Source organism: Scylla paramamosain, chromosome 44 (assembly GCF_035594125.1).
Source record: "Scylla paramamosain isolate STU-SP2022 chromosome 44, ASM3559412v1, whole genome shotgun sequence".
Classification (NCBI taxonomy): domain Eukaryota; kingdom Metazoa; phylum Arthropoda; class Malacostraca; order Decapoda; family Portunidae; genus Scylla; species Scylla paramamosain.
In genome coordinates this window covers 11,466,015-11,493,472 of record NC_087194.1, presented here as the reverse complement: position 1 = coordinate 11,493,472, position 27,458 = coordinate 11,466,015, and the positions used below count along the sequence as shown (strand labels likewise).

General features: G+C 43.7%; 1 long non-coding RNA gene across 5 annotated transcripts in view; it reads left to right on the top strand.

Moving 5' to 3' along the window:
• The window catches only part of LOC135094073 (uncharacterized), a 41,986-nt gene extending 15,896 nt beyond the window's left edge, over nt 1-26,090 (top strand). The window contains exons 1-4 of one of the 5 annotated variants that reach the window (XR_010263575.1): nt 19,821-20,059; nt 20,562-20,798; nt 24,507-24,714; nt 25,196-26,090. This is a non-coding gene — a long non-coding RNA (uncharacterized LOC135094073). Of the gene's footprint in view, nt 1-19,820; nt 20,060-20,561; nt 20,799-24,506; nt 24,715-25,195 lie in introns of those variants that run through there. The other 4 variants (XR_010263576.1, XR_010263577.1, XR_010263574.1 and 1 more) reach the window with 4 other exon arrangements.
• The last annotated feature ends 1,368 nt before the right edge of the window (nt 26,091-27,458 follow it).

Below are 27,458 nucleotides of genomic sequence, written 5' to 3'. Positions count from 1 at the left end.
GTAAATGGAGCAATGAAAAAAGGGAGGAAAAATGCTGCTAGGTGAACAAAAAAAAAAAAAAAACAGATACAAAAAGACTTTGTAAATCAAAATGAGAGGGAGGCAGGAGGAGGTTTAACAGGTAAAAAAAGAAAAAAAAAAAAAGGAAGAAAAGTAAGAAGAGAAAAGGAATAGGAAGAATACAATGAAAACAGTTGAAAGTTTGAGGGAGGAAGAAAGGTGTAGGTGAGGAAGAAAGGTGTAGGGAGGGAGCAACAAACAAAAGGAAAAGATGATGGAAAAGAATGCGGGGAGAGGAGGAAAGAACAGAAGATAATGCGAGGTTGGAAAATATGCATAAAAAAAAAGAAAACAGAAGAACATGACAGTGACACAAAACGAATAGACGAAAGAGAAAAGAAAAAAATAAATAAATAGATAAAAAAAACTATGTAAAAAAAAAAAAGAGAGAGAGAGAGAGAGGGAGAGGGAGATGAAAAGTGGGGGGGGGAGCAGGAGGCGGTGTTGAAATTGGTGCAGGAGCGGAACGGAGGCAGCAGGAAAGGAAGGGGGTGGGTGACAGACCGGGTGGATGGAGGAAGGGCAGACTGTCTGGCTGCGCGGAGGGACTTAACCCAAACAAATGCACCTGTGTATGTGTTGCCTTTGTGCCTCACTCGCGGCGTCGCCAGAAAACTCTACCCGAGGTTACATTCCTTACAGCCGCGCCGGGGGGAGGGAGGGGAAGGAGACGCTGGGACGGAGGATGAAGCGCTGAGGAGGGAGGAGGAGAAGGATGGGAAGAATTTTGGAGTTTGAGGGTTCAGGAGGGAACAGAAAGAGGCACTGAAGAGGAGGAGGGAAGGGGAGGAGACACTGAGAAGGGATGGGTAGGAGGGGAGTTGAATACTAGGGAAGGAAGGAGGGAAAGACTGGTGTAGAAGAGGAGGGGGAAGGAAAGGGAAGGGAAAGGGTCGGAGGGAACGGGAAAAAGCGAGTAGGGTCGCCAGGAGAAGGGAGAGGAGGAGAGAGAAGGGTCGGGAGGAGGAGGAAGACGGGGTGGGGAAGCTAGGGGAATGATTAGGGAGGAAGGGAGGAAGAGGAGGGAAAGGAGATGAAGGACTGGAAGGTAAGGAGTAGTGGGAGGTGGGAGGGAGGAGGAGGAGGAGGAGAAGAAAGGTTTGAGAGGATGAGTCGGGAGAGAGGGAAGGGGAGGAAGGCGAGCTGGGGAGAGCCGTGAATGAAGCAGTTAAAACGAAGCAGTCTGTGTGTGGAGTGTTTTGATGAAGCAGTAGCGGGGCGCTCACTCTCGGGAAGGCGAGATTCAATACATAAAACTAGGTCGTGTTTCTGGCCCGGGTTTTACTGCACTCCCTTCTTTCCTCCCCCAACTTTTCCTTCCTTTACTTTCCTTCCCCCTCCACTCACCCGTCCTCGCTGCCTGCCTGCCTGCCTGCCTGCCTGCCTGCCTTTATTCTTTCCTTCATTTTCTTTCTCTTGCTTCTTCTTTTGTTTTTTTCTGTTCTCCTATTTTTCCTTTTCCTTGTGACCAGCTTTTCCTCATCTTCGTTTCTTTATCAGTAATTTTCTTGTTTCATTCTTTCGTTACTTATTTTCTTCCTTTCATTTACTTTTTCCCACGCCATCTGTCCGTTCTAGCTTCTGCTTTCTCTCTCTCTCTCTCTCTCTCTCTCTCTCTCTCTCTCTCTCTCTCTCTCTCTCTCTCTCTCTCTCTCTCTCTCTCTCTCTCTCTCTCTCACTGTTCCTTATTTATTTTTTTTATTCTGTTCTATTCTTCTTTTCTATCTTTTCCTTGCTCATCACACATCCTTCCTTCCTTCCTTCCTTCGTGGCTTTCCAACTCCTGTTTCTCTCCCTCTTCATTCTTTTTGTTTATTTTATCTTATCAGTACTTTTATATTTTTTTTATATTTTTCCTCCTTTCTTTTCTCTTCTTCCATTTTTTTTCCTGCCACGCATTCCTGCCTGGCTTCAATTCTCTGTTTCTCTCCTTTTATTCCTTCCTTCCTTTGTCTACTCTCTCATACGATAGGAATGCTAAATAAAGTGGTATGCGAGAATGCTACGTGGAAAAATCGTGAAATGAAAGGGAGAATAATAGAGAGAGAGAGAGAGAGAGAGGAGGGGGGGGCTGCAACATTAATTACTATAAATATGCTTCACTCACTCTGGCTGCCCCTAGAGTGACGAACTGAAAAGTTGTCCAGATAACGTCTCACACTTTCTCTACATTAAATCCTGCAACATTCGCGGTTCTAAATCTTTGTATCCGGGGACTACAGCCACCATCACCACCACTGCCACCACCACCTCTCGTCTTCTAAGCCTCACCATTTTTGTCCTTTTTTTTTTCTGTGAGAGTCAGTTGTCATAGGATGGCGACAGAAATTCTTATTTTTTTTGTCCACATATTGTGGTATTTTTCTTGGTAAAGTTGGTAGTTGTCTCTTCTTTCCCATGTATCGGTTGTCTTTGTCCACGACACCGTTACTTGCTGGCTCGCGTTCACGTTACTGGGAATTCTGAATTTTGCAGCACTGTGTGTGTTAATTGTTTGTAGTAACTGCTCCTTTGTGTGTATTGCACGTCTTTCTTAGCTTGATGCATGAAATTGTATGGTATATCTTATTTCAGGTTTGCTTCATGGTAATCATCAGTGTTTCCTTTGCTAAAATGAACCTAACACATAAGTCAGTACAAAATTAAAGGAATAAGGTATCTATTTATTTATATTGTTTCTGTTTTTACTTAGGGATTCCCTCCATGGGCTCCTTACTACAGCCACAGACTTTCGTAGTGCATCACATTATATTACGAGTATCACTGAATATCACTATAAACACAGGTGGTGATGCCCGCAGCTCCAATGTAACTATAACCACATTAATACCAGTCTCTCGTAATGGATTTCACTGTCCACCAACACCACCACCATAACCACCACCACCACCACCTCTAGCAGCAGTAAAAATGTTAACCAACGCAGTTTGTCTTTACAGCTCTACTGACTATTTAATTTCATTGTCTACCACCATCCTTACTAACAGCGGCGAAAAGAGACTAACCCAATCAATTTCTCTCTTCTCTTCTACTGACTGTATTATTTTAGTGTCCACCTCCACATCTAGCAAAAAAAAAGAAAAAAAAAGAAAGAAAAGTATAACCAAGGGAATTTGTCTCTACGTCTCCACTGACAATTTAATTTCTGAAGTGGAAAGCATTAGTACACACTCTCTGTTGGTTAGAATACACGTCATCGACTGTCACAATATTTACCACCAGCCAGTAATGGAAATCTTGTCAATAATTCCTTTGTGATGTGTGACGCCAAACCAACGACATCTACAACAGTTTTTTTTTTTTCTTTTTCATTAATTTGTTTCTTTACTCTCTCTTTTTCACATGGCTGGGAAATTTTACATCTCTTAGTATTTTCTCCCTATCAGATTACACTTATCATTATTTCCTTGTCTGATAACTTTAAACTTGCCTATCAGATCTTTGAGAAATTAAACATAGGACAATTCTAGTTTTCTTAATTTTTATTCAATACATCCTTACTCTTTCATTAAATATATTCCTGGAGCAGCGTTCTTAAACACCTCTGTACTCCACTACGATTAATTTTCACAGAGTCTGATGAAAACTGTTGTGGACTTCAAGGATGTTTTCATGATTCAAGTGATCTTTCAACAAGCAGTCTGTATCGTCAATGAAAAAAATACCCATGAGAATTCGACTAAGTTTCCGTGGCCAGTGATCACCACCATGAGAGAACAAAGTGATTCAGAACGCGGTCACTTTCTTTGCTGTTGTTTTACCCGCTCTCTCTGGCCTTGACAGGGTTCCTAGTGAACGGACGTGTTTAGTGAGCAGTGACCTGACGCTAATATAGCTGGCTAGTGTAGACATGGCGCCTTGTGTTGCTGAGTCGACAGGTTGTGTTAGTTCTCCTGTTCTCGAGGCCTTCGTTGCGAAGGTCTCAGAGGTGGAGGCTGAGTTCCATCGAAGGATCTCGGAGGTGCAGGCTGAGTTTCGTGAGAGGATCTCAGACCTGCAGGCTGAGTTCTATGAGAGGATCTCAGCACCTGTGGGAGGGTCGTGCCCCACCGTCACCTTACCTAGTAAGGCGACGGAGGAGCAGTGGTCGGTTGTGTGCAGGGGAGCCAAGAGGGTGAAGGTCCTCAGGGCACCTTCCGTGGAGACGAAGAATCCCTTCATTGTGCTGGAGGAGGGGAAGGAGAAGGAGGTGGACACGGCTGGAGGAGGCAAGAAGGAGGGGGCAGATGCAGTTACCCTGCCCCAAGGTAGAGTGCTTGTGTTTGGTGATAGTCAGGTTAGGCACTTAGATAGTGCGTTCTGTGCTAGGGATAGGAAGCGTAGGTCGAGGGTGTGTTTGCCGGGGGCCGGGATAGGGAAGGTAGCTGATAGGCTAGACACGTGCTTGGAAAAAGATGGGACCAAGCCCATTGTTTTTCTCAGTGCGGGAGGGAATGACCTTGGTAAGGTCAGGAGTGAGGAGCTTATCAGGAGGTTTCGACAGGCTTTGGACAGGATTAGGGACAAGGGAGGGATCCCCGTGGTATGTGGTGTCTTGCCGAGGAGGGGAGTTGGTGCTGAGTGGCTGTCCAGGGCTATTACAGTGAATCGCAGGCTCGCGAATCATTGTAGGAGTAATGGATGGACGTTCATCGACAACTGGGACCTTTTCTATGGTAGGGACACCTTGTACGCCAGGGATGGAGTGCATTTGTCACGCCAGGGTGTTCGTGTTTTGGCCGAAACACTCGAGCGGGAGGTGACTGCACTCCAGCACTTTTTTCGTTAGTCGGGAGGGAAGAAGGGGTAGTGAGGAGAAGGCAAGGGGCAAATTAGTTAAATTTAGAAAGGAAGCTAGCTTAGGGATGGGGAGAAATAGCTTAAGTGTTTATTACACAAATTGTAGAAGTATTCTGAATAAAATAGACTTGCTTAGAGGAATAGCGAGTGTAGAGAAATTTGATATCATTGCTTTAACTGAAACTTGGTTAGATATGTCAGGAAAAGTATTTAATCCAGAGGTTAAGATAGATGGGTATACAATGTTCTATAAAGATAGAGAAAACAGGAGAGGAGGAGGTGTCGCGTTATACGTTAGGGACACATTACAGTGCTGTATGAACAATAGAATTAAAACAGATAACAAAGCAGAGTCGATATGGGTAGATATTAAGGAAGGATCGCAGTCAGTAGTACTAGGGGTAGTTTACAGACCACCGACCAGTACAGAGGAAATTAACACCTCACTGTGGCAGGAATTAGAGACGTCGCAGTGAGCGTTTTGATACCAGATAGCGCCAGAATTTTTAATTCTCGCCGGAAAATAAATACTTTTTGGGGCAAGGTTTTACAAGCTTACAAAGGTGTATCGTTGCACAGTAATGCGTCTGAATTTTAAGTCAATTAATTTCGTGATAACTGACAGCACATGACATTGTTTGAGCCTCTATTCATAATTTCAGATAATATTCTTAAAAGAGCCTATAAGTGTATCAAGGCAGGCAATCTGTAATTTTCTACTGACCTCAATGGAAGTATACTAATATATACTTGCATTTTCATGTACTAAACAACAGGAAAATCCATTTAATGTAAAGAAAATATAATTTTGTATCAAAGACTTTATTTTTGCGGTACGATCACTATCCTCGGGTACTTGGGCAGCGAGCAAACCAAAACACAGACACTCGACTACCCTGCACAATGGATACATCACCGCCACAATCATGGACTACAGCGGAATTAAGAAAATTCTTGAAAGAACGAGCTATACCCTATTCTGGATATAGTAAAGCAAAGTAAAGGCCTTTGTATCGGCAGAACTGAGAGGCTATTGTTTACACTTTACACTCCCTAACGGCGCGAGGCGCTTTCTTTAACTGAAGAATCATGATCAAGATAAGTCCGTCGTACGTCCGCCAGCGGTGCTGTTCTTTTTTTATTTCACTGATTGCTTTCATATACAGGACGTGTCAGTGATATCTGATATTTTTCAACATTCCCAGATAAAATGCACAAGCCGAAGTCAACATCCTTTTATTTTTACTGTTCATACTTACTTAAAAAAAAATTCATTACCTATTTTTAGTTTTATCTTATAATTCAATTAACAAAGCCTTATCATACACCAGTAAGTATGAATATTAATATTAAGGGTTATGTTTTTAATTTTAGATACACTTGTGCAGCAATTCATGTTGTACTTTTCCTGCACATCGATTTCAAATTTAGCTAAGTCACCCCTTTGCCCCACGAAATCGGAGACAATTAAAAATGCTGGCGCTGATAGGTATCTACCAGCCTCACTGCGACGTCTCTAATTAAATAGAGCAGGCAGGTACAGTCAGGTATGTGTGGTAGGAGATTTTAATTTTAGGAATATTGACTGGAGTCTGATTGTGGGAAACAAGGAAACAGAGGAATTCCTTAAGGTAATTCAGGATAATTTTTTAAAACAGGTAGTCGTAGAACCCACAAGGGGGAATAATATTCTAGATTTAATTCTTACTAACAGGGAGGAAGCAGTCACGCAGGTAGAGGTTGGAGGACAGCTAGGTAACAGTGACCATAGGGAAATTAGGTACAATCTAGAATGGGAAGAAACTGTTAGAAATAAAAACACTAGTAAAATACCTGACTTTAGGAGAGCAGATTTTGAAGAATTAAAAAGGTACCTCCAAGGAGTGGACTGGCAAAGGATGCAGGGTGAGGTCAGGTCAGGGACGGAGTTCAGAGAGATAAGGCAGGATGAGGGAGGTGAGGTGAGGCTCCGGAAGGGAGGAGTAAAGAGGAAGGGGGGAGATAGGTGTGAGTATGTTGGAATGTCAGGTCATGCTGAAATGAGAGAGGTGAGGTCGAGGCGAGTTGATGAGGGAGGGGTGAGGATGGTAGGGGACGAGATGAGGGGATTAGGTGAAGTAAATGTTGATGAATTGTATAAATATTTCGTAGATATAGTTCATACAGGTCAGTTAGCAAATATCCCGTATAGAACAATAAGATCACAAAAAAATGACCCTAAATGGATGACTGCTAGGTTAAAGCATTATATAGGGCGTAAGAGAAGTATATATAAGAGATTAAGGGCAGGTGAGGAAGCTTTAAGGACACAGTATAATGAATTAGTTAGAACAGTCAGGAAGTTAACGAGGAAAGCTAAGGACAATTATGAATTAAAGGTAGCCAGCCAGGCGAAGACGGACCCCAAGGGATTTTATCAGGTATGCAGGACGAAGAATAAGGATACTGTAGGTCCATTAAAGGCAGCAGATGGGGAGCTGGTTAGTTCTGGGGAGGAGATTAGTAAACTTCTGAATGATTATTTTTTAACTGTCTTCACACAGGAAAACATGCAGGATATGCCAGATAGTGAACAGGTGTTTAGAGCAGATGAGTATGAGAAGCTGACGGATATTTCCATAACTAGGGAGATAGTGGAGCAGGAGATAGATAGGCTAAAAAAGTTCAAGTCACCAGGACCTGATGAAATATATCCCAGAGTACTTAAGGAATGTAAAGAGATTATTAGTGAGCCGTTAGTTTCTGTCTTTAGGAAATCACTGGAGTCGGGTGAGGTACCAGTAATGTGGAGGCAGGCTAATGTAGTACCCATCTTTAAGAAAGGAGATAAAACTTTAGCGTCTAATTATAGACCTGTCAGCTTAACTTCAGTTGTAGGTAAAATGTTAGAGTCAATAATAGCGAGGAACATTAGGGAACATTTAGACAAACATAACTTAATAAATCAGTCACAGCATGGCTTCACGAAGGGGAAGTCTTGCCTGACAAACTTGTTAAGTTTTTACAGTAAGGTGTACGAGGCAGTAGATAATGGTGATAGTTATGATATCTTATATCTGGACTTTAGTAAAGCATTCGACAAGGTGCCCCATCAAAGGCTCCTGAGAAAGGTTAGGGCGCACGGGATAGATGGGAAGGTGTTAGGGTGGATAGGGTCATGGCTTGGTAACAGGCGACAGAGAGTGGTAATAAACGGCTCGAAATCCGAGTGGGGTCATGTCATTAGTGGGGTGCCACAGGGATCAGTATTAGGGCCATTATTATTTCTAATATATATCAATGACTTGGATAGTGGAATTAGTAGTGATGTTAGTAAATTTGCAGATGACACAAAGATAGGTAGATTAATTAGGTCAGAAGCGGATGCCATCGCCTTGCAGACAGACTTAGAATGAATGAATGGACGAATAGATGGCAAATGCAATTTAATATCAATAAATGCAAAGTGCTTAGCGTAGGTAGAGGAAACCCACACAATAGGTACACATTAAACAACCAAACTCTGGTAGGTACAGGGTACGAGAAAGATTTAGGAGTTATAGTTAGCTCTGAACTCCGTCTAGGGAAACAATGCATAGAAGCCAGAAACAAGGCAAATAGGGTTCTAGGATTCATTTTTAGGAGTGTTAAAAGTAGAAGGCCGGAAGTAATATTAAAGTTATACTTGGCGCTGGTCAGACCTCATCTAGACTACGCTGTGCAGTTCTGGTCCCCACATTACAGGAAAGATATAGGTCTATTAGAATCAGTACAGAGGAGAATGACTAAAAGGATACAGGGGATGAGGAGTATTCCTTACGAAGCGAGGTTGAAGCGGTTAAATTTACATTCTCTAGAGAGACGTAGGTTAAGAGGGGACCTGATAGAAGTCTTTAAGTGGTATAAGGGTTTTAACAAGGGAGATGTAAGCAAAATTCTTAGGATCAGCAACCAGGGTAGAACAAGAAATAACGGGTTCAAGCTTGAAAAATTTAGGTTTAGGAAGGAGATAGGAAAAAATTGGTTCTCGAATAGAGTGGTAGATGAGTGGAACGGACTCAGTAATCATGTAGTTAGTGCTAAGACACTAGAGAGCTTTAAGAGAAGATTAGACAAGTTTATGGATGGGGATAGCAGATGGAAGTAGGTAGGTGTGTTTCATACAGGGACTGCCACGTGTAAGCCTGGTCGCTTCTTGCAGCTTCCCTTATTTCTTATGTTCTTATGTTCTTGACCCTCGGAAGCCTTGTGGGCAGCGTGGCTTTTCTCTCGGCAAGTCCTGCTGAGACAACGAAGTGTTTCAGAACGCTGCCACTATTCCTGGTAATATTCTGCCTGATCTCTCTGGCCTTGACCCTCGGAGTCCTTGTGATCAGTATAATGTATCTTACTGTCGTCATGGCCTCTCCTCTTCTCACCACGCTCCTTACAAAAAGTGTCTTGTATTTCGATAAACGGTTTTTTTCTTTCTTGTTTAGAGTTTAGGTATATTCTCTCTCTCTCTCTCTCTCTCTCTCTCTCTCTCTCTCTCTCTCTCTCTCTCTCTCTCTCTCTCTCTCTCTCTCTCTCTCTCTCTCTCTCTCTCTCTCTCTCTCTCTCTCTCTCTCTCTGTCTTTAATATGTCATACCGTATAGTTCAGCCCTTATCCTTTATGTACGGGCCTATTCCTTACGCTAATGAACAGTGTGTGTGTGTGTGTGTGTGTGTGTGTGGGTGGTTTAGTTTGACTTGGCTTGGCTTAGGTAGGGTTAGAGTACATTAAGTTCTCTCAGGTTAGGTTTCGTTGTGTTTGGTTGAGTTTGGTTGGTTTGGTCAAGTTAGGTTAAGTTAGATTAGGTTTCGTTTTGGTTAGGTTAGGTTAGGTTTGGTCAAGTTGAGTGAGACTAGGTTAGGTTGGTTTGGGTTTGAGTCGGTCAAGTTAGGTTAGGTTAGATTTGGTTTTCTTTTGTTTTCTTTAGTTTAGTTTGGCTAGGATAGATTAGATTAGGTTAGGTCAGGTCCAAGAATCACTGGAAAACAAGAGTGTCTCGTGTAAACCTGTGCACACATTATCACACTTTATAAAAATAGATAAGTAGATGATAAGACGCGGAGCATCACGCGATGGGAGCCACGTACGAGGGAGGGAATCAGCATGGTAACGTGGCGGGAGTCTTAAGTAGGGTTATATCTATACAGGTAGCAAATTCGGCGGAGCGTTATCTATGTAATACCGACACGGGATGATTAATGGTACAGCGGGAGGAGGGTAGAGGGCGTAATGGCAGGGAAGCCGTGGGGGAAGAGAGGCGCATGTGCAAGGAACACTGTATCTAAGTCAGGGTATCAGTGTCTTATCTCCACTACTTTTAGCACGCTGTTGTGGAAGCTGTTGTTTTTGTTATTGTTATAATATGTTTGTGCGAAAACCAGACTCCTTCTTTAGCAGGCACCGTCTTGCCCCTGATAGAGCAGGAGACCCGGACGTCAAAAAATATAATAATAATAATAATGATGATAATAATAATAATAATAATAATAATAATAATAATAATAATAATAATAATATGATAATAATGATAATAATGATAATAACATGTAAATTAAATGTAACAGTAAAGGGAATACAAGAAACGATGTGATCAAGGAAAATAGAGTCAAGTTAAATGAGATTAAGAAAAAAGTGTAGAGAACAGTATATATATATATTAGAGATAAGAGAAAGAGAGACTGTAGCATATATTTGCGGCTTCAGTGGTTTGCATGACGAGTTTCTTCCCAGGTGAACACAGACTGCGGCGTGACAGCAGGTAAACATAATCTATCTCCTCTCTGCCTGGGATTCGAGCCCGTCATCTCTTGGAATCGGGTGATGGGTGTGAACTGAACACGCTAGTCATATTACCATCAAACTGGAATTTTTCAAACACAGCAAATATACAAATGTTACTGTAAAACTATACTTCTCTTCAAATGTCTTCCCGCACACAACGTTTTCAGCCTTGCATGATGCCATAAAACAGTAACTGCCTTTCCCTTTTGTTTTTCTTCTCTCTGCTACCCTTTCACCTTCCCTCGAACCCTTCCGTCCCTTCCCAATCAGTGCCACCAAATACTTGATGGCTTCAGTCTGCCCAAATGCCTCCACACACAACCAGACCTCACCAACCACCAGTACTCATTCTACTGCATAAGACTATATAGGAAACTGCACGAAGCCTGCCTGTAGACTTATAAGTGACTGTCTCTGTATAAAACATGTTTGTCTATATCTTCCTCGCTTTCCTACCCATAAATTTCTCTAACCAACAGCTCTCGCATTCACGTTAACCACTGTACACTTTTGGCGCCTCGTTCAGAGGACTCACAACCTTGCCCGGTGCGTAATCTTTTAATTTAGTGTGTCAGTAGCTGTACATGCCTTGACACAGACCCTCTACCAAGTACAGGTGTGGTCAAAAGTGTAACATTTTGCACTCATTTCCATTGTGTTTAACTTTTCCTCAATTTGAAGTGTGGTCTGCTGACAGCCTCCTTACGGAACAGAGAACAGAGTGTCTGCGGGTCAGAGGACTTAAAGACTGAGAGAAATGTCAAAATGTTCGATGCAGTGAAAGTCAATACAGAATGTTGCTCGACTTTTGTCCATGCTTGTACTCGATTGCGTTTTGTTGCTTCCCTCATTCCGCCGCACTCAATAACTGTTCTGCGTGCGTGCGTCAGCTGTGATGTGTTGCAGTTTTTCATCACCATATTTCAGAGTTCCACGCCCCTTCAGACCTTGTGAAGCAATAATTCAGGCCTGTGTGAATTCTGACACACGCGACACCAAATTTATTGTCGGAAGCAACATGAGCTTGTAGCAACACATCACCCTCCTCCCCCTCCTCCTCCAGCTGCCTCTCTTCGCTCCTCCATTGGGTGACAGCGTGAGCAGGGAAGCCCGCCGCCACGTGATAGGCCAGCCTGGCCGAGGCTCCTCCCTGACTGGCGTGCGGCGCCGCCAACGGCTGGGAAAGACAAAGGCCAGGGGCTGATTGGCAGCGAGGCGGTTGCGGGGCGAGTGTGGGAAAGGCGCCTCGCCCCTCCCGCTAACATCATGGCAGGTGGTGGCTGCTCAAGTCAAGGTCTACTGCTTCACGTATGTAGTTCCTGCTTACTACTGACGCACGTGACCACAGTGAACACTGAACACCGCCGCTGAAGGAAGAAGGCCATGAGCATCCTGCGTGAAGGCAGCCTGGGACAAAAGGAAATTAACGGGGATGTAGAGGAGGGGGCGGAAAAAGCGACAAAAAAGGGAGAGTCTGCTGAGAGGCTATCGAAGCACCAGAAGGAAAGGTTAGCCTAGAGAAAACTATCAATCCCTACTTAAACTCAGCCTCCAAATTGCCCCCTTCCCTGATTGGCGTTCTATGTCAAGGCGTAGTACTCTCTCTCGGTATCCGGTCATTTCGCCCACATGCCATTTCGCCACACTATGGAGTCATTTCGCCCACATGCCATTTCGCCACACTATGGAGTCATTTCGCCCACAGGTCATTTCGCCCACACTGTGGAGTCATTTCGCCCACACTGTGGCAGGGTTGCCAACCTGATTTTGCAGATAGTACTGGGATATACCGAAGGCAGGATATTACGATAATAGCTCATATCTAGTATGTCACAGCTATAGGTAAATGCAACTAGGTAAAATACACACCACTGATCTCTACTGTGGCTGTCTTCCTAGGGTGTATGACACAAAGTCCCGACTGCTATCACTCTTTTTAATGATTAGCGTGAACTGGGAAAAAACATTCCATCACAAAATCGTAAACCCTAAAAATGTACATATACAACAAATTAATTGCGTTAAAGATAGCTGGGTTAAACAATTCAACAATGCACAATCATAGCATTATAAATATGGCAAAGAAATATACTCTAGCAATTATAACTATCTCATGGCTACACTTGAAAGGAGAAACACTCAAATTATCTCCACCCAACCGGGGAATCGAACCCCAGTTCTGTGGCTTGTGAAGCCAGCGCTCTAACCACTGAATTACCGGGAAGTGTGTGTGGGGCGGGCAGCAGGGAGGGGGGAGGAAGGGGGGTTGGAGGAAAGGAGAAAAGAGAGAGATAGCAGGGAGGGAGGAGGGAAGGGCTAAGATGAAGAGAGGTAGGAGGGAAGGAAGGTAGGGAGAGAAGAGGGAGGGAGGAGGGATGGTGTGGGATATAAGCTGGCAGGGAGGAAGAAGAGAGGGGGGTGAGAGGGAGGGAGGGAGGAGGTGGAAGATAAGGAATCAAGTGTGTGTGCGTGTGTGTATAATAATAATAATAATAATAATAATAATAATAATAATAATAAACGTTTTTTTAGTAAGGCAGTCAAGGAGTGAAAATATACTTAATTCATATGAAACTATTCACAAAGCCTATGGAAGTGTGTGTGTGTGTGTGTGTGTGTGTGTGTTGTTTGGTGGTTCATTTCCTATGTTTTGTAATTACTAATTGACCATAGAATAAAACAGTTCCTGGCAAGATGGTAGACTGCACAGACGAGTGCATTCAGTGCCTCGTACCTGTAAGGGCAAGGCAAGAAGGTCTGCAGTGCGACATGTGTGGGAGGTGGCAACACAGGAAATGCAATACTGGCGTATCTCGTGCTGATTACTGGGCAGCTGTGAAATCCGGTATTTTCATTGACTGGAATTGTAATACTTGCACCTTCACTGACGGACCAACCTCCCATCCAGTGGACGACCCAGCCACCCCTGCCATGGAACACGAACCATACATCCCTGCAGTTGAACAAGAGTCTTCAGTTGATGACCCACCTGATTTGCCAATGGAAGTAGAGGATTCACTTGACGACCCAGCCAAACAAGATACTGAACTGCAGCCAGAAAGTGAAGTTACATTCCAGCTCTTTGAAAAGGGCACACAGCGTGGTAGAGATAAGCTCGTTGACAGTCACGGGTACACTTACAACAAAAAAATGCAGCGATCGAATGTAACTTACTGGCAGTGTACTAATCGCCCTAAAAGTAGCCCATGCAAGGCACTAGTAACGCAGAGAAGTGGAAAATATGTAAAGAACAACGTGTTGCACAACCATTCACCACCAACTGGCTCTGATATCGTCACTAAAGTAACATTACAAGTAAAGAAACTGGCAGCACAAGATCTGTTTAAACCAGCGACTGCTATAGTGGATGATGTGTTGCTAAAAGAGATAGGAAATGCACCATGCCCTAGTCTGCCTAAGCCAGAGCATTTGGCAAGAACAGCAAACAAAGACAAATTTTAAGACCGACAGAGCCCAAAAACCTGAATTTTGAGCTAGAAGTAATGTGGAAAGTCTTGCCTGAGGTTTTGCCTAATGCCAAGGTCAAGGGATGCGTATACCATTGGACGCAAGCTGTATGGAGAAAGGTTAGTCAATTTAGCTAATTGCCTACAGATTTCTTATATATAGTACCTGTCGAATAGTAGTTTTAAAACAAATTGGATCACCATAATATGACCAGATTTTTTTTTTCTTTTGTACAATACAATGTCTAATTTCTTTGTTTTGAAATACTTATGTAGGTTCAAGAGGTTGGTCTCCAGCATGCACACACACATGATGACGGGACGTACAAACACTTACGGAAAGTGATGGTCCTTCCATTTCTGCCTGAGGCAGATATAGGTCCCGTGTTTGAATGGCTCTCACGTCAAGCTACCACAGCCCAGTTACAGACTATAATGCAGTACATTTCAAGAACATGGATCCACAACTCCTTATGGCCAACTTCTAGCTGGAGTATTTTCAATCAGTCTATCCGCACCAATAATGACATTGAAGGCTGGCACAATCGACTAAACAAACGTGCTGCAGGTAGATGTAACCTCCAGTTTCACCTCCTCGTAAGCCTTCTCCACAAAGGGGCTAAATTGACATCTATCTACATAAGGCTAGTATCCGAAAAAAAAAGCTACGAAGGATAGAACGGAAAAAATATAGAAACTTACAGGGTCAAATATTTACTCTTTGGGAGGAACACGTGAGGGGTGAGCGATCGGCATATCAGTTGCTGAAAGCGTGTGCTCACCTGAATGGCCCAGTGCGCAGCTGAATCTATATTTTAATAAAAGTTTCTAATTCTTTGTCACTATTTGAATATTATATGTATGTAACTGTCTTTTAATCAAAGTTTTTTTTTTATTCTTTGTAACTACTTTTTGGTCATTACTTTCTGAATATTACATTTATTTAACTGTCTTTTGATAAAAGTTTATTTTTAATTCTTTGTAACTGATTTCTGAATCAGTTACAAAGTTTCTTTTTAATTCTTTGTCACCACTTTCTTAATCTTACATGTATGTAGATTTTTTTTAATAATTATTTCTTTTTTTAAATATATGTGGGCGAATTGACTCTTATATGTGGGCGAATTGACCTGTGGGCGAATTGACTGACTTGTGGGCGAATTGACATGTGGGCGAAATGACCGTAATTCTCTCTCTCTCTCTCTCTCTCTCTCTCTCTCTCTCTCTCTCTCTCTCTCTCTCTCTCTCTCTCTCTCTCTCTCTCTCTCTCTCTCTCTCTCTCTGTGCTACCCTTTAATACCCCATATCAAAGGGACCAATAAAGTTTCTCCAGAGAGTTATGTTATGTTTGAGAACGTTGACACAGACACAGACAACTGAGCACCTTGTGTTGGTGGTGGAGTAGCGAGCTTCCCTTAAATTTCAATTGTATATAGTAGCTTGATTAGGCAAGGTGCAAGCACGGAGGCACAGTTTCGGAGAACAATAGGAGGGAACCCATCAGGTCAATAGCCTTCCGAGGGTTTAGGCCAGCGAGGGCATGGAAAACATCATTGCGAAGAATTTTAATAGGTAGCATGAAGTAGTCAGAGGGTGGAGGAGAGGGAGGAACAAGCCCGGAATCGTCCAAGGTAGAGTTTTTAGCAAAGGTTTCAGCGAAGAGTTCAACTTTGGAGATAGATGTGATAGCAGTGATGCCATCTGGTTGAAATAAAGGAGGGAAAGAAGAAGAAGCAAAGTTATAGGAGATATTTTTGGCCAGATGCCAGAAGTAACGAGGGGAGTTAGGTCTTGAAAGGTTTTGACACTTTCTGTTAATGAAGGAGTTTTTGGCTAGTTGGAGAACAGACTTAGCATGGTTCCGGGCAGAAATATAAAGTGCATGAGATTCTGGTGATGTAAGGATTAAGTACCTTTTGTAGGCCACCTCTCTATCATGTGTAGCACGAGAACAAGCTGTGTTGAACCAAGGTTTAGAAGGTTTAGGACGAGAAAAAGAGTGAGGAATGTACGCCTCCATGCCAGACACTATCACCTCAGTTATGCGCTCAGCACACAAAGACGGGTCTCTGACACGGAAGCAATAGTCATTGCAAGAAAAATCAGCAAAATGCCTCCTCAAGTCTCCCCACCAACAGGGGCAAAACGTCAGAGGCACCTTCGCTAAGAGGGATCCTGAGGAGGGATTGGAGTTTACTTCATTCAATCATTTACAAGTATATTCCTTACAAACTTTTGTCCTGATTTTTTTATTTTTTTATTTTTTTGCTTACTTATTTCCTGTGCCTATTTTTCTCCATTTGTTGTATACACTGTGTACATGATTATGTGACACATTTAGCATTACTTTAGGGTATGATACTGCTCAAAGCACGGTTCTAGGCAGAGAGCAGCAATATTACATTCCACACACATATATCGCGTGTCTTTCCGTGCTTTGGGGCGCTGTGTTGACGTGCGACACACGTGACAAGGCTTCTGCTTTTTTTCTCACACGGCGTGGCAGGGATGGTCTTTGGAAATTGACGTCCTGTGAGGCGTGTAGGGTCATCACCATTTGCGGCCCCACGCCTTCCTACCCCATTTCGTGGCTCAGAGTACTGTTCGAGAAGCTGTCTCACAACCTCTGGTGAAATTATACAGTGTTCTCTTCTTCCCTGTGCTGCCCTGGTACAGGATGTGTGCGTGAGAGTGGCACAGTCAACAAGATGGAAAAACAGTTTTTTGTACCATTTCATTGTTTGCGTTTGCATTCCACTGTCGACATCATACTGTCACTTTTATCAAACAACCTCATGTTTAGGTTGTAATGAATCACACCTTGAGGCTTGCAGATGAAAGTACCCGTGCAGCGCTCAGTGTCTTCACTCCGCTCCATTTTTGGCTCATGAACAGTGGTAAGCAAATGAACTTCTCTCTTGTCTTTCCACTTAAGTGAGAGAATATTATTTGCTTGTTTGTGGATGACTTCTCCTTTCACGAGTTTAGAGGGATATTTAGGCATAAACTTCCTATTTGCTTTCACTGTTCCGCAGGCTCCTGTCATATTTTCGTGTAGGAAATGAAAAAGAGAAGGGCTGGTGTACCAGTTGTCAACATATAAAATGTGTCCCTTACCCAAATAAGACTCAAGCATAGTGCTTACAACACTCCCTGACTTGCCCAGTCCCTGCGTTAGGTTTATGTCTGTTCCAGCTCCTAAGTACAGAATCATGTCTAATATGAAGCCAGTTTCACAATCACAGAGAACATATAATTTCAAGCCAAATCTATGACGCTTCGTTCAGATGTACTGGCGAAAATACAAATGACCCCGCCAGAGTACCTGACTTTCATCAATAACCAACTTCTGAAATGGCCTGAATGTTGATTTGAAGCGGTTGCAAATATATCTTTCTCATTCTATCATCGTCAGTGGGTTTTGTGTTGCCATGGAAATGTAGGGACTGCAGGAAGGCAGTGAATCTGTTTACTGACATCACTTTACTGAAAACTGGCACGTGATGAAGTGGATCAGTCGACCAGTAAAGCTTATACTTTTCTTTAAGATTCAGCCCCATCAGCATAATAAGTGCCAGGCAAGAATTCATTTCCCTTACAGTTGTTGGATGCCAGTCTAGGAAGCGAGAGTTGGGTAAAAGTACTCTGCAAGCAATCGTAAAACCGTAGAATTTGTTTGTTTCTTCAACTATGGTTTTCATTATTTCCTCTGTAAAAAACAGGCGAAAAATGTCGCTCTCACTGCTGTTTTCGTTGACTGAGGGGTCACAAATACCACGACCATCTCTATCAAACGGAAGTATTGAGGGAAGAAAGGTACTCCCATCTACCCATTTCCACTCCATGTCAGCAGCGGTGAGGTGGGGGGGTTACTATGTGCAGTGTGTTGTGTTGACTTTGACATGTGCCTGGTGGGTTAGGTGGTCCTACACTACCATGCTGGTACCCATTCGATATAGTATCTGTGCATTCTGTGGCTTTCCGTTTTGGAGATTGTGGCTGTATCTGTGCACTGCTGGATGAGGTTGTTGTGAGTGAGCCACATCATCTACTTCACAGTCATCCTCCTCTGTGCCTGACTCACCAGAGTAATCAGGATCATTAGTATCGTCTGATGAATCACTGTCCCCTATCTCTGTCACCCCTTCATCATCAAGAAGGGCTGAAATATCAGCCTCAGACAATACCTTGGGTATCTTTTTATGACAGCAGGCACGCGCTGAATGAGAGCGGAAGAAAGGTGGCCGCTCCCCCGGCCAGTGTTACCACCACCGCTCAACAAGAAAAACGCGCCAAAAATTCTATAACATTTTTTTTTTTTATCATTACACACCTATTTTATAGTTTTGAAATCATTTTAATTCCATGGATTTTGCTGATGGATGTGAAGACAAAGTAACAAAATACATTGAAAATGTTCATTATAAATAGAGAAGCACACGGCTCATTGGATATCCCGCCAAAACTCTATGTATATGTGACAAATAATAACTTCCTCAGTTGCCAAATTCTTCTTTATTACGACTAAGATATCCACATCTACACAAAAACAAAATAAAAGGACGCACAACTGTGCAAAACGGCAAACGTACAAGTACGTCCTAAACATTTCCCTAAGAGACACGTACTTGTACTACTTGTACGTAGTAAACAGTGCACGGGTTAGAATATCACAAGTTCCATGTTGTATTATCTACTTTCAACTTATAAAAGCCCAGCTTCACTCTGTTGTTAATTCATTTATGTCTGCTGTCCCTGCCTTTGATACTTACCTTCTGCCTCACCACAACCTGCTCGCCTTCATGCTGTCATTATTTCAACTATCAATTTATATTGCCAGGACTATTTCTATATGGTGTATCCCTGTACACTGGCGCGTTTCCAAGCGCAATAAATTAATCACACAACAAAAACAACTCTCTCTCTCTCTCTCTCTCTCTCTCTCTCTCTCTCTCTCTCTCTCTCTCTCTCTCTCTCTCTCTCTCATGAGCCTAATCACCCAACATCTTGTCCTCCTCCTCCTCTTCCTTTTCTTCTCTTTTCCTTTCCTTATTTCGTAACCAAGTTTGAGCTGTAAAAGTTTTACATAAGACTAAAGGACAATAATGACGATCAATGATAATTATGATGATGATGATGATGATTATGATGATGACGATGATGATGGTAGTGGTGGTGGTGGTGATAATCTTGGTGGTGGGTTTGGGAACAATAAAAAATAAGGGTGATAATGATGGTGATGACAATGATGACAATAGTGGTGAGAGGTGGTGATAATGATGGTGATGGTATTAATGATGATAATGGCTGCGATGATGAAGGCCATTTCTCAGTGTAGTCATTAGGGTCATCATTGCCAGAAGGACGAGAAAGAATGGTGATGACCTCGTGAAGATGGTGATGAGAATGATGGTGATAATGATGATGATAATGGTGGTGATGATGATGAAGATGAGAATGATGATGATGATGATGAGGAGGAGGAGGAGGAGGAGGAGGAAGAGGAGGAGGAGGAGGAGGGTGATAATAACGATGACAGTGATGTGCATAATGAATACAATGCATATGATGAGAAATGTTAATTGTATAATGATAACAAGCCCTGTATTGTTGTGTTACGCGTGTCTGTACATTTCCTTCACTGACACATACAAAAATGTAATGAGTCATTTGCTAAGTGTTTCCTGTAAGGCTTGGATCACTTAGTGCCGCGCGGCGCCACCCCAGTACGTAGCGAGCCGAGGAACAAGAAAGGAGGGGAGGTCCACCCAGGCTAGCTGTTCCCGCATCAAACAACTTACACGTTAATTTATCGCAGAGTAAAGCAAAACACAACAGATGTGTATAGAGACCCTACACAGTATCCGGAAACATTTCTGCCCGCATCCGAATACTTTCAAGAGGCTGTAGTACAAATTACACGGGTTTTAAGGATGTTTCTACGGTCCTCGTGACAGACTGGTAAGGTTTCTACACCATCAAAAGGAAAAGCAGTCTTGAAAACCCGTGTAATCATCATTGTGGCCTTTGAAAACAGTCTGGTGTGAGGGCAAAGCTTTTCAGAATACAGGCACATAACCTGTCCTCATGAAAAACAAGTGCATTTATGATACCTGAGACTGCCTTACTACATTCCCCCAATGACTCTAATATATCTTCTTTTTTTCGTAGCATTATCCTGTCTCTCATTGGTGAAAACATCCTCACTACATGTACTACGTTATTTTATTAGTCTCAAGTGGCTATTTAAAGTCTATATAAGCCTCAATAAATACGAAAGCTGTAGTGATGGCCTGCTTCCCGTCAGCCAATCAGAGCGTTCTATTTTTCCGTTTTCTTTCTTACTCTTCGTAAAACTGATGCATCTTTCATTTGTTTTTACTTCTTGCCTCACGGTGTATTGGTGTCTTCTACTGCTAATATAACCGTGATTCTATTTTTTTTTTTTTTTTATCATTACAAGCAGTATTATGAGTGCGGCTCTGTTCTGAGTGACAATTACCTCAGCACAGCCTCGACCAATCAGCACCAAGTATTGAAGTCACGTGATACTCTCTTCTCGCCGTCTCCTCAGCCATTCGCCCTGCGCCCGCTGACGTGATGTGACAGGTCTCCGGTTGTGTTGCAGCGGTGAGGTGGTGTTGCATCTTTTCTCAGCGGGCGTGTTGTGGTGGATTGCGGTGTGAAGGGAGAGGTGGATGTGAGTATGGCCTGGTGGTAGATAGGGAGGAGTGGATAGTGGAAGAGACATGTGGAGAGTAGGATGGTGGAAGGGGGAGGTGGAGGTGGCTATGGCAGACGTGACTGGGTCAAGGTGGTGGTTGTGGTGGTGTTTGGTGTGTGTGTGGTTGTAGAGGATGGAAGTGGTTGCCTAACTAGGGTGATGGTGGTGGTAGTTGCGGTGGGGGGGGTGGAATGTTGATGGAAGAGTGTTGTTAGTGATGGTGAAAGTGACTGGCTTGTGGTGAAGGTGGTTGTGATTGTTGGGGATGGTGGTGGTTGTGTAATAGTGGTAGGGATATCGGTGTTGTGGTTGCTGGGTGCGGTTGAGGGCTGGGGTGGTGGTGGTGGTGGTGACGGTGATGCTACGGTTGTCAAGGTTTATAGGGAGATGGTCGTGTGTGTGTGTGTGTGTGTGTGCGCGTGTATACTCCTGTAACTAGCAAACTGGTGTCACTCGTTCACTTGTTTCACCTCCCTGTTTCAGACCTTCCTTCTCTCCCCTCCCCTCACATCCCGCTCCCTTCCTCCCCTGCCCGCCACCCTCTCCCCACTCTTCCTCGCCTGCTCTCTCCTGCTCCTCGTGTTCCAGGTGGCTGTTACCTTATCTGATTTAATATATAATGGTTTTTACTTGAGATCGAAGCTCCACGTAATGAAAGGCAGAAATCTGTGCTTTTCATTACTATTATTGCACTATTGATGTAAACTTACAATACAAAATTAATTCTATTGGGAAATGAGTGTATATTTAAACAACTCCATCTATATAATGACCTGTGTGATGTGACATCAGCGAGAGAGAGAGAGAGAGAGAGAGAGAGAGAGAGAGAGAGAGAGAGAGAGAGAGAGAGAGAGAGAGAGTAATAATATTAGTAATGAGGCTAAATTTTAACGTTATTGACTCTTTGATAATGAAAATTAGATGACTGAGATTGTAGTTAAGTAAGTTGAGAAGTTGAGCAAATAAATACGAGCAGGCTGTCTGTCTGTCTGTCTTTCAATCAATCAAACAGTCAGTCTGTTGATGGGGGACTGGTGGAGAGAGCAATCTGTGTCTGTCTGTCTGTCTTTCAGTCAGTCAATCTGTTGATGGAGGACTGGTGGAGAGAGCAATCTGTGTCTGTCTGTCTGTCTTTCAGTCAGTCAATCTGTTGATGGGGGACTGGTGGAGAGAGCAATCTGTGTCTGTCTGTCTGTCTTTCAGTCAGTCAATCTGTTGATGGGGGACTGGTGGAGAGAGCAGCCTGTGTCTGTCTGTCTGTCTTTCAGTCAGTCAATCTGTTGATGGGGGACTGGTGGAGAGAGCAGCCTGTGTCTGTCTGTCTGTCTTTCAGTCAGTCAATCTGTTGATGGGGGACTGGTGGAGAGAGCAATCTGTGTCTGTCTGTCTGTCTTTCAGTCAGTCAATCTGTTGATGGGGGAGTGGTGGAGAGAGCAGCCTGTGTCTGTCTGTCTGTCTTTCAGTCAGTCAGTCAGTCACTCAATCTGTTGATGGGGGACTGGTGGAGAGAGCAGTCTGTGTCTGTCTGTCTGTCTGTCTTTCAGTCAGTCAATCTGTTGATGGGGGACTGGTGGAGAGAGCAATCTGTGTCTGTCTGTCTGTCTTTCAGTCAGTCAATCTGTTGATGGGGGACTGGTGGAGAGAGCAGTCTGTGTCTGTCTGTCTGTCTGTCTTTCAGTCAGTCAATCTGTTGATGGGGGACTGGTGGAGAGAGCAGCCTGTGTCTGTCTGTCTGTCTTTCAGTCAGTCAATCTGTTGATGGGGGACTGGTGGAGAGAGCAGCCTGTGTCTGTCTGTCTGTCTTTCAGTCAGTCAATCTGTTGATGGGGGACTGGTGGAGAGAGCAATCTGTGTCTGTCTGTCTGTCTTTCAGTCAGTCAGTCAGTCAATCTGTTGATGGGGGACTGGTGGAGAGAGCAGCCTGTGTCTGTCTGTCTGTCTTTCAGTCAGTCAATCTGTTGATGGAGGACTGGTGGAGAGAGCAATCTGTGTCTGTCTGTCTGTCTTTCAGTCAGTCAATCTGTTGATGGGGGACTGGTGGAGAGAGCAATCTGTGTCTGTCTGTCTGTCTTTCAGTCAGTCAGTCAGTCAATCTGTTGATGGGGGACTGGTGGAGAGAGCAATCTGTGTCTGTCTGTCTGTCTTTCAGTCAGTCAATCTGTTGATGGGGGACTGGTGGAGAGAGCAGCCTGTGTCTGTCTGTCTGTCTTTCAGTCAGTCAATCTGTTGATGGGGGACTGGTGGAGAGAGCAATCTGTGTCTGTCTGTCTGTCTTTCAGTCAGTCAATCTGTTGATGGGGGACTGGTGGAGAGAGCAGCCTGTGTCTGTCTGTCTGTCTTTCAGTCAGTCAATCTGTTGATGGGGGACTGGTGGAGAGAGCAGCCTGTGTCTGTCTGTCTGTCTTTCAGTCAGTCAATCTGTTGATGGGGGACTGGTGGAGAGAGCAATCTGTGTCTGTCTGTCTGTCTTTCAGTCAGTCAATCTGTTGATGGGGGACTGGTGGAGAGAGCAATCTGTGTCTGTCTGTCTGTCTTTCAGTCAGTCAATCTGTTGATGGGGGACTGGTGGAGAGAGCAGCCTGTGTGTCTGTCTGTCTGTCTTTCAGTCAGTCAATCTGTTGATGGGGGACTGGTGGAGAGAGCAGCCTGTGTCTGTCTGTCTGTCTTTCAGTCAGTCAGTCAGTCAATCTGTTGATGGGGGACTGGTGGAGAGAGCAGCCTGTGTCTGTCTGTCTGTCTTTCAGTCAGTCAATCTGTTGATGGGGGACTGGTGGAGAGAGCAGCCTGTGTCTGTCTGTCTGTCTTTCAGTCAGTCAATCTGTTGATGGGGGACTGGTGGAGAGAGCAGCCTGTGTCTGTCTGTCTGTCTTTCAGTCAGTCAATCTGTTGATGGGGGACTGGTGGAGAGAGCAGCCTGTGTCTGTCTGTCTGTCTTTCAGTCAGTCAATCTGTTGATGGGGGACTGGTGGAGAGAGCAGCCTGTGTCTGTCTGTCTGTCTTTCAGTCAGTCAATCTGTTGATGGGGGACTGGTGGAGAGAGCAGCCTGTGTCTGTCTGTCTGTCTGTCTTTCAGTCAGTCAATCTGTTGATGGGGGACTGGTGGAGAGAGCAATCTGTGTCTGTCTGCCGACGTGATTCCTGCCTCCATTGTTTCATTACATATGAAAACTACAAGAACGGGAAGTATTGGTTTTATTCATTAATTGACTGATGTGTGGTGGTGGAGGTGGTGGTGGCATTAGTAGTATTTAGGTGTTCAACTTAATAGGGAATGAAGGTAATGCGTATGCGCTGGTGGCTTGAAAGTAACAAGTGGTGATGAAAGGTGGTGGTTTGAGATGGTGGCAGGGCCTGTTACCACCTTCACTGTCCCAAGTCAAGGAGGGAGGCACTTCATTATTGTTACACCTGCTATTTTACTCACCTACTTTTCTCTCTCTCTCTCTCTCTCTCTCTCTCTCTCTCTCTCTCTCTCTCTCTCTTTATATTTGCCTGTTGTTCTTTTTCTTACTCTTCCCAAATCCAGTCATACTGTATTTTTGTTGCCATTTTGAGTGTTAACACAACCCAACCTAACCTAATCTTTCTTTGTATTATTTATTTACTTTTTTTTAGTATTTCTAAGTGTCTCTAAGCCTTTTAAGTGGTAACCTACTTTAATGTAACCTCTCATCACTATTGCAGAGGAGATAATTGGTGGGCTGTGCGTGGTGAGTGCCACACTGTCTGTGAGGGACCCCCAGAGCCACACAGCACCAGCTGCAACAGCTACAGCAGCAGCAGCAGCAGCAGGAGGAGGAGGAAATGGCATCCACCTTCTACCTCACCCAGTGTCACCGGGGCCTCCTCCTCCTCCAGCAGCTGGCCAGGGTGCAGGGACAGGATGAGCAAGGTGAGGAGTGGTGGTGGTGGTAGAATTGATAGCAATGTTCAGTATAGTAGTAAAAGTGCTAGTAGAGCTCCTGGATTATATATTTTTAGTAGTAGCAGTAGTAGTTCCAGCATTTGTTGAAATATACTGGTAATTATACACTAATAATAATAATAATAATAATAATAGTAATAATAATAATAATAATAATAATAATAATAATAATAATAATAATACATCTATCCAGCCCATTATTGTTGTGTAGAGTTGAGGTGCAAACAAACACCTGTAAGTGTGACACGACTGCCTTTATTTTATTCATCAGTCACACATACAAAACACAACAACAACTAACACATAAACAACAACAACACAATCAACACATCATTTAATAACAAACAGACAACACTAACAAAACAAACTGTTAATATTCCTTGTAAATTGTGAAAGAAAACAAAAAAGGAAAACCAAGATGATGATGATAATGGTGGTCTTTCCCCAGCAGGTAGTGACAGAGAGGGTGGCCAGCTTGTCCCTGCCTCCTGCCACCCAGCCACAGCACTGGCAGTTGCTGCAGTGAGACTGCCCAGGCACAAGTTTGTGCACGTGTCCAGGACGTGAAGGTGATGGGAACGTGTCCTGTAGGAAGGAGCAGAGCTGTAACAGTACCCGAGTCTGCTGCTGTGCTGGGAGGAGGAGAAAAACATCAGCAGTACTTAGTAGTGGCAGTAGTAGTATTCAGCAGTGCTGCTGCTGCTGCTGCTGCTGCTGCTGCTGTCAGTGGTGCAGCTGTTCACTCCTCCACAGCTGCTGCCTTCCCTCAACATACTGTGTCTTCCCTCACCTACAATGAACAACTATGAACAATACCTCTCGTGCAATCAGGCAGCGCTCAGCTGTACTCACCGATAGACTGACCACTAAGAATTACCTGTGGGCCACATGACAAGGCCCACGCCAGCCAGGCTTGGTTGCCAGTCAATAACAACAACAACAACAACAACAACAACAACATCTCGTGCAATGAAGAACACTGAATAACAACAACACCTCTCCCCTGCATCATCAACAATCAACAACATCTGCTTTGTTTCACTCATGCTGCCCCCCCCCCCTCTCTCTCTCTCTCTCTCTCTCTCTCTCTCTCTCTCTCTCTCTCTCTCTCTCTCTCTCTCTCTCACCTCACCTCACCTCACCTCAGGCCACAGCGCCACAGTATGTCCCCCCACAGTATGTTTACAAACCCAGTGACTCCCCACAGCCCCTCACCAATAAGTGAGCCCCTCACAAACACACACACACACACACACACACACACACACACACAGCATAACATACACAAACGCTGCATCTTGTACAATGGCCATAATAAAGAATGGACACACAAAATGGACAAACTTAATTTTGTTCCGACCTGCGTGAATGTAGTGAGGCTCAACATGTACAAGTGAACAGTGAGGAGTGTATTAGATTCAAGACTCAAAGATATTATACACAAAGTACAGGACACAGGTTGATGATGAGTATGGTGAGTCAAGCATTCATCTGTGGCTGGTCTGCCTCTTGAAGCACAGCACTGACCTCTTGCCCCACTTGTTCCAGCAGCCCCTCACTGATCTGTGTGGCAACAGCAGTACTAGTGCTGTGTGTTTGTGTGTGTGTGTTTAGTTCAAGTCAAGTGGGTTTTCAAGGGTGTTTTTACAGTTGTAGTGACAGATTAACAACATTTCTGCATTACTGACAGGGGAAACATTCTTTTAAATGGCTGGAGTTGAAGTGATGTGGGTTTTCAAGGGTGTTTTTACGGTTACAGTGACAGATCAACATTTCTGCATTACTCACAGGAGAAACACTCTTAAAAGGCTGTAGCTGAAATAATGCAGGTTTTCAAGGGTGTTTTTACAGTTGCAGTGACAGATTAACAACATTTCTGCATTACTGACAGGAGAAACATTGTTTTAAAAGGCTCTAGTTAAAGTGACGTGGGTTTTCAAGAGTGTTTTTACAGTTGCAGTGATATATTAACATTTTTGCATTACTGACAGGAGAAACACTTTTAAAAGGCTGTAGTTGAAGTGATGCAGGTTTTCAAGGGTGTTTTTACAGTTGCAGTGACAGATTAACAACATTTCTGCAGTACTGACTGGAGAAACACTCTTTTAAAAGGCTTTAGTTGAAGTGACGCGGGTTTTCAAGGGTGTTTTTACAGTTGCAGTGACAGATTAACAACATTTCTGCAGTGCTGACAGGAAAAACGTTCTTTTAAAAGGCTTTAGTTGAAGTGACGCGGATTTTCAAGGGTGTTTTTACAGTTGCAGTGACAGATTAACAACATTTCTGCATTAGTGACAGGAAACACTTGAGAACCCGTCTAAGCGTCCCTGTGGCCTTGGAAACGTGCAATATTCTAACACAGGGGGAGGGGGAGCCAGATTAAAAAAAAATTTGAGAACTCAACTTGTTAAACAATGCAAGATTACAAACTTGATTCAATCCTGCAGAAACACAATTATGCAGCAAGAATTGGGTGTGAATACCTGACATCCTGGTGCACGCACACACACACACACACACACACACACACACACACACACACAGCTGGGCCAGTCCTCTGCAGCAGAGTTGGGCAATGTCTGACATCACTTTGGCTGTCCTTGGCGCTGATCCAGTCCAGCAGTGACACTTAACTCACTGTCAGAGAGAGAGAGAGAGAGAGAGAATATCAACAATTTTTATTTACAACAGCAACAACAACAAAAACAACA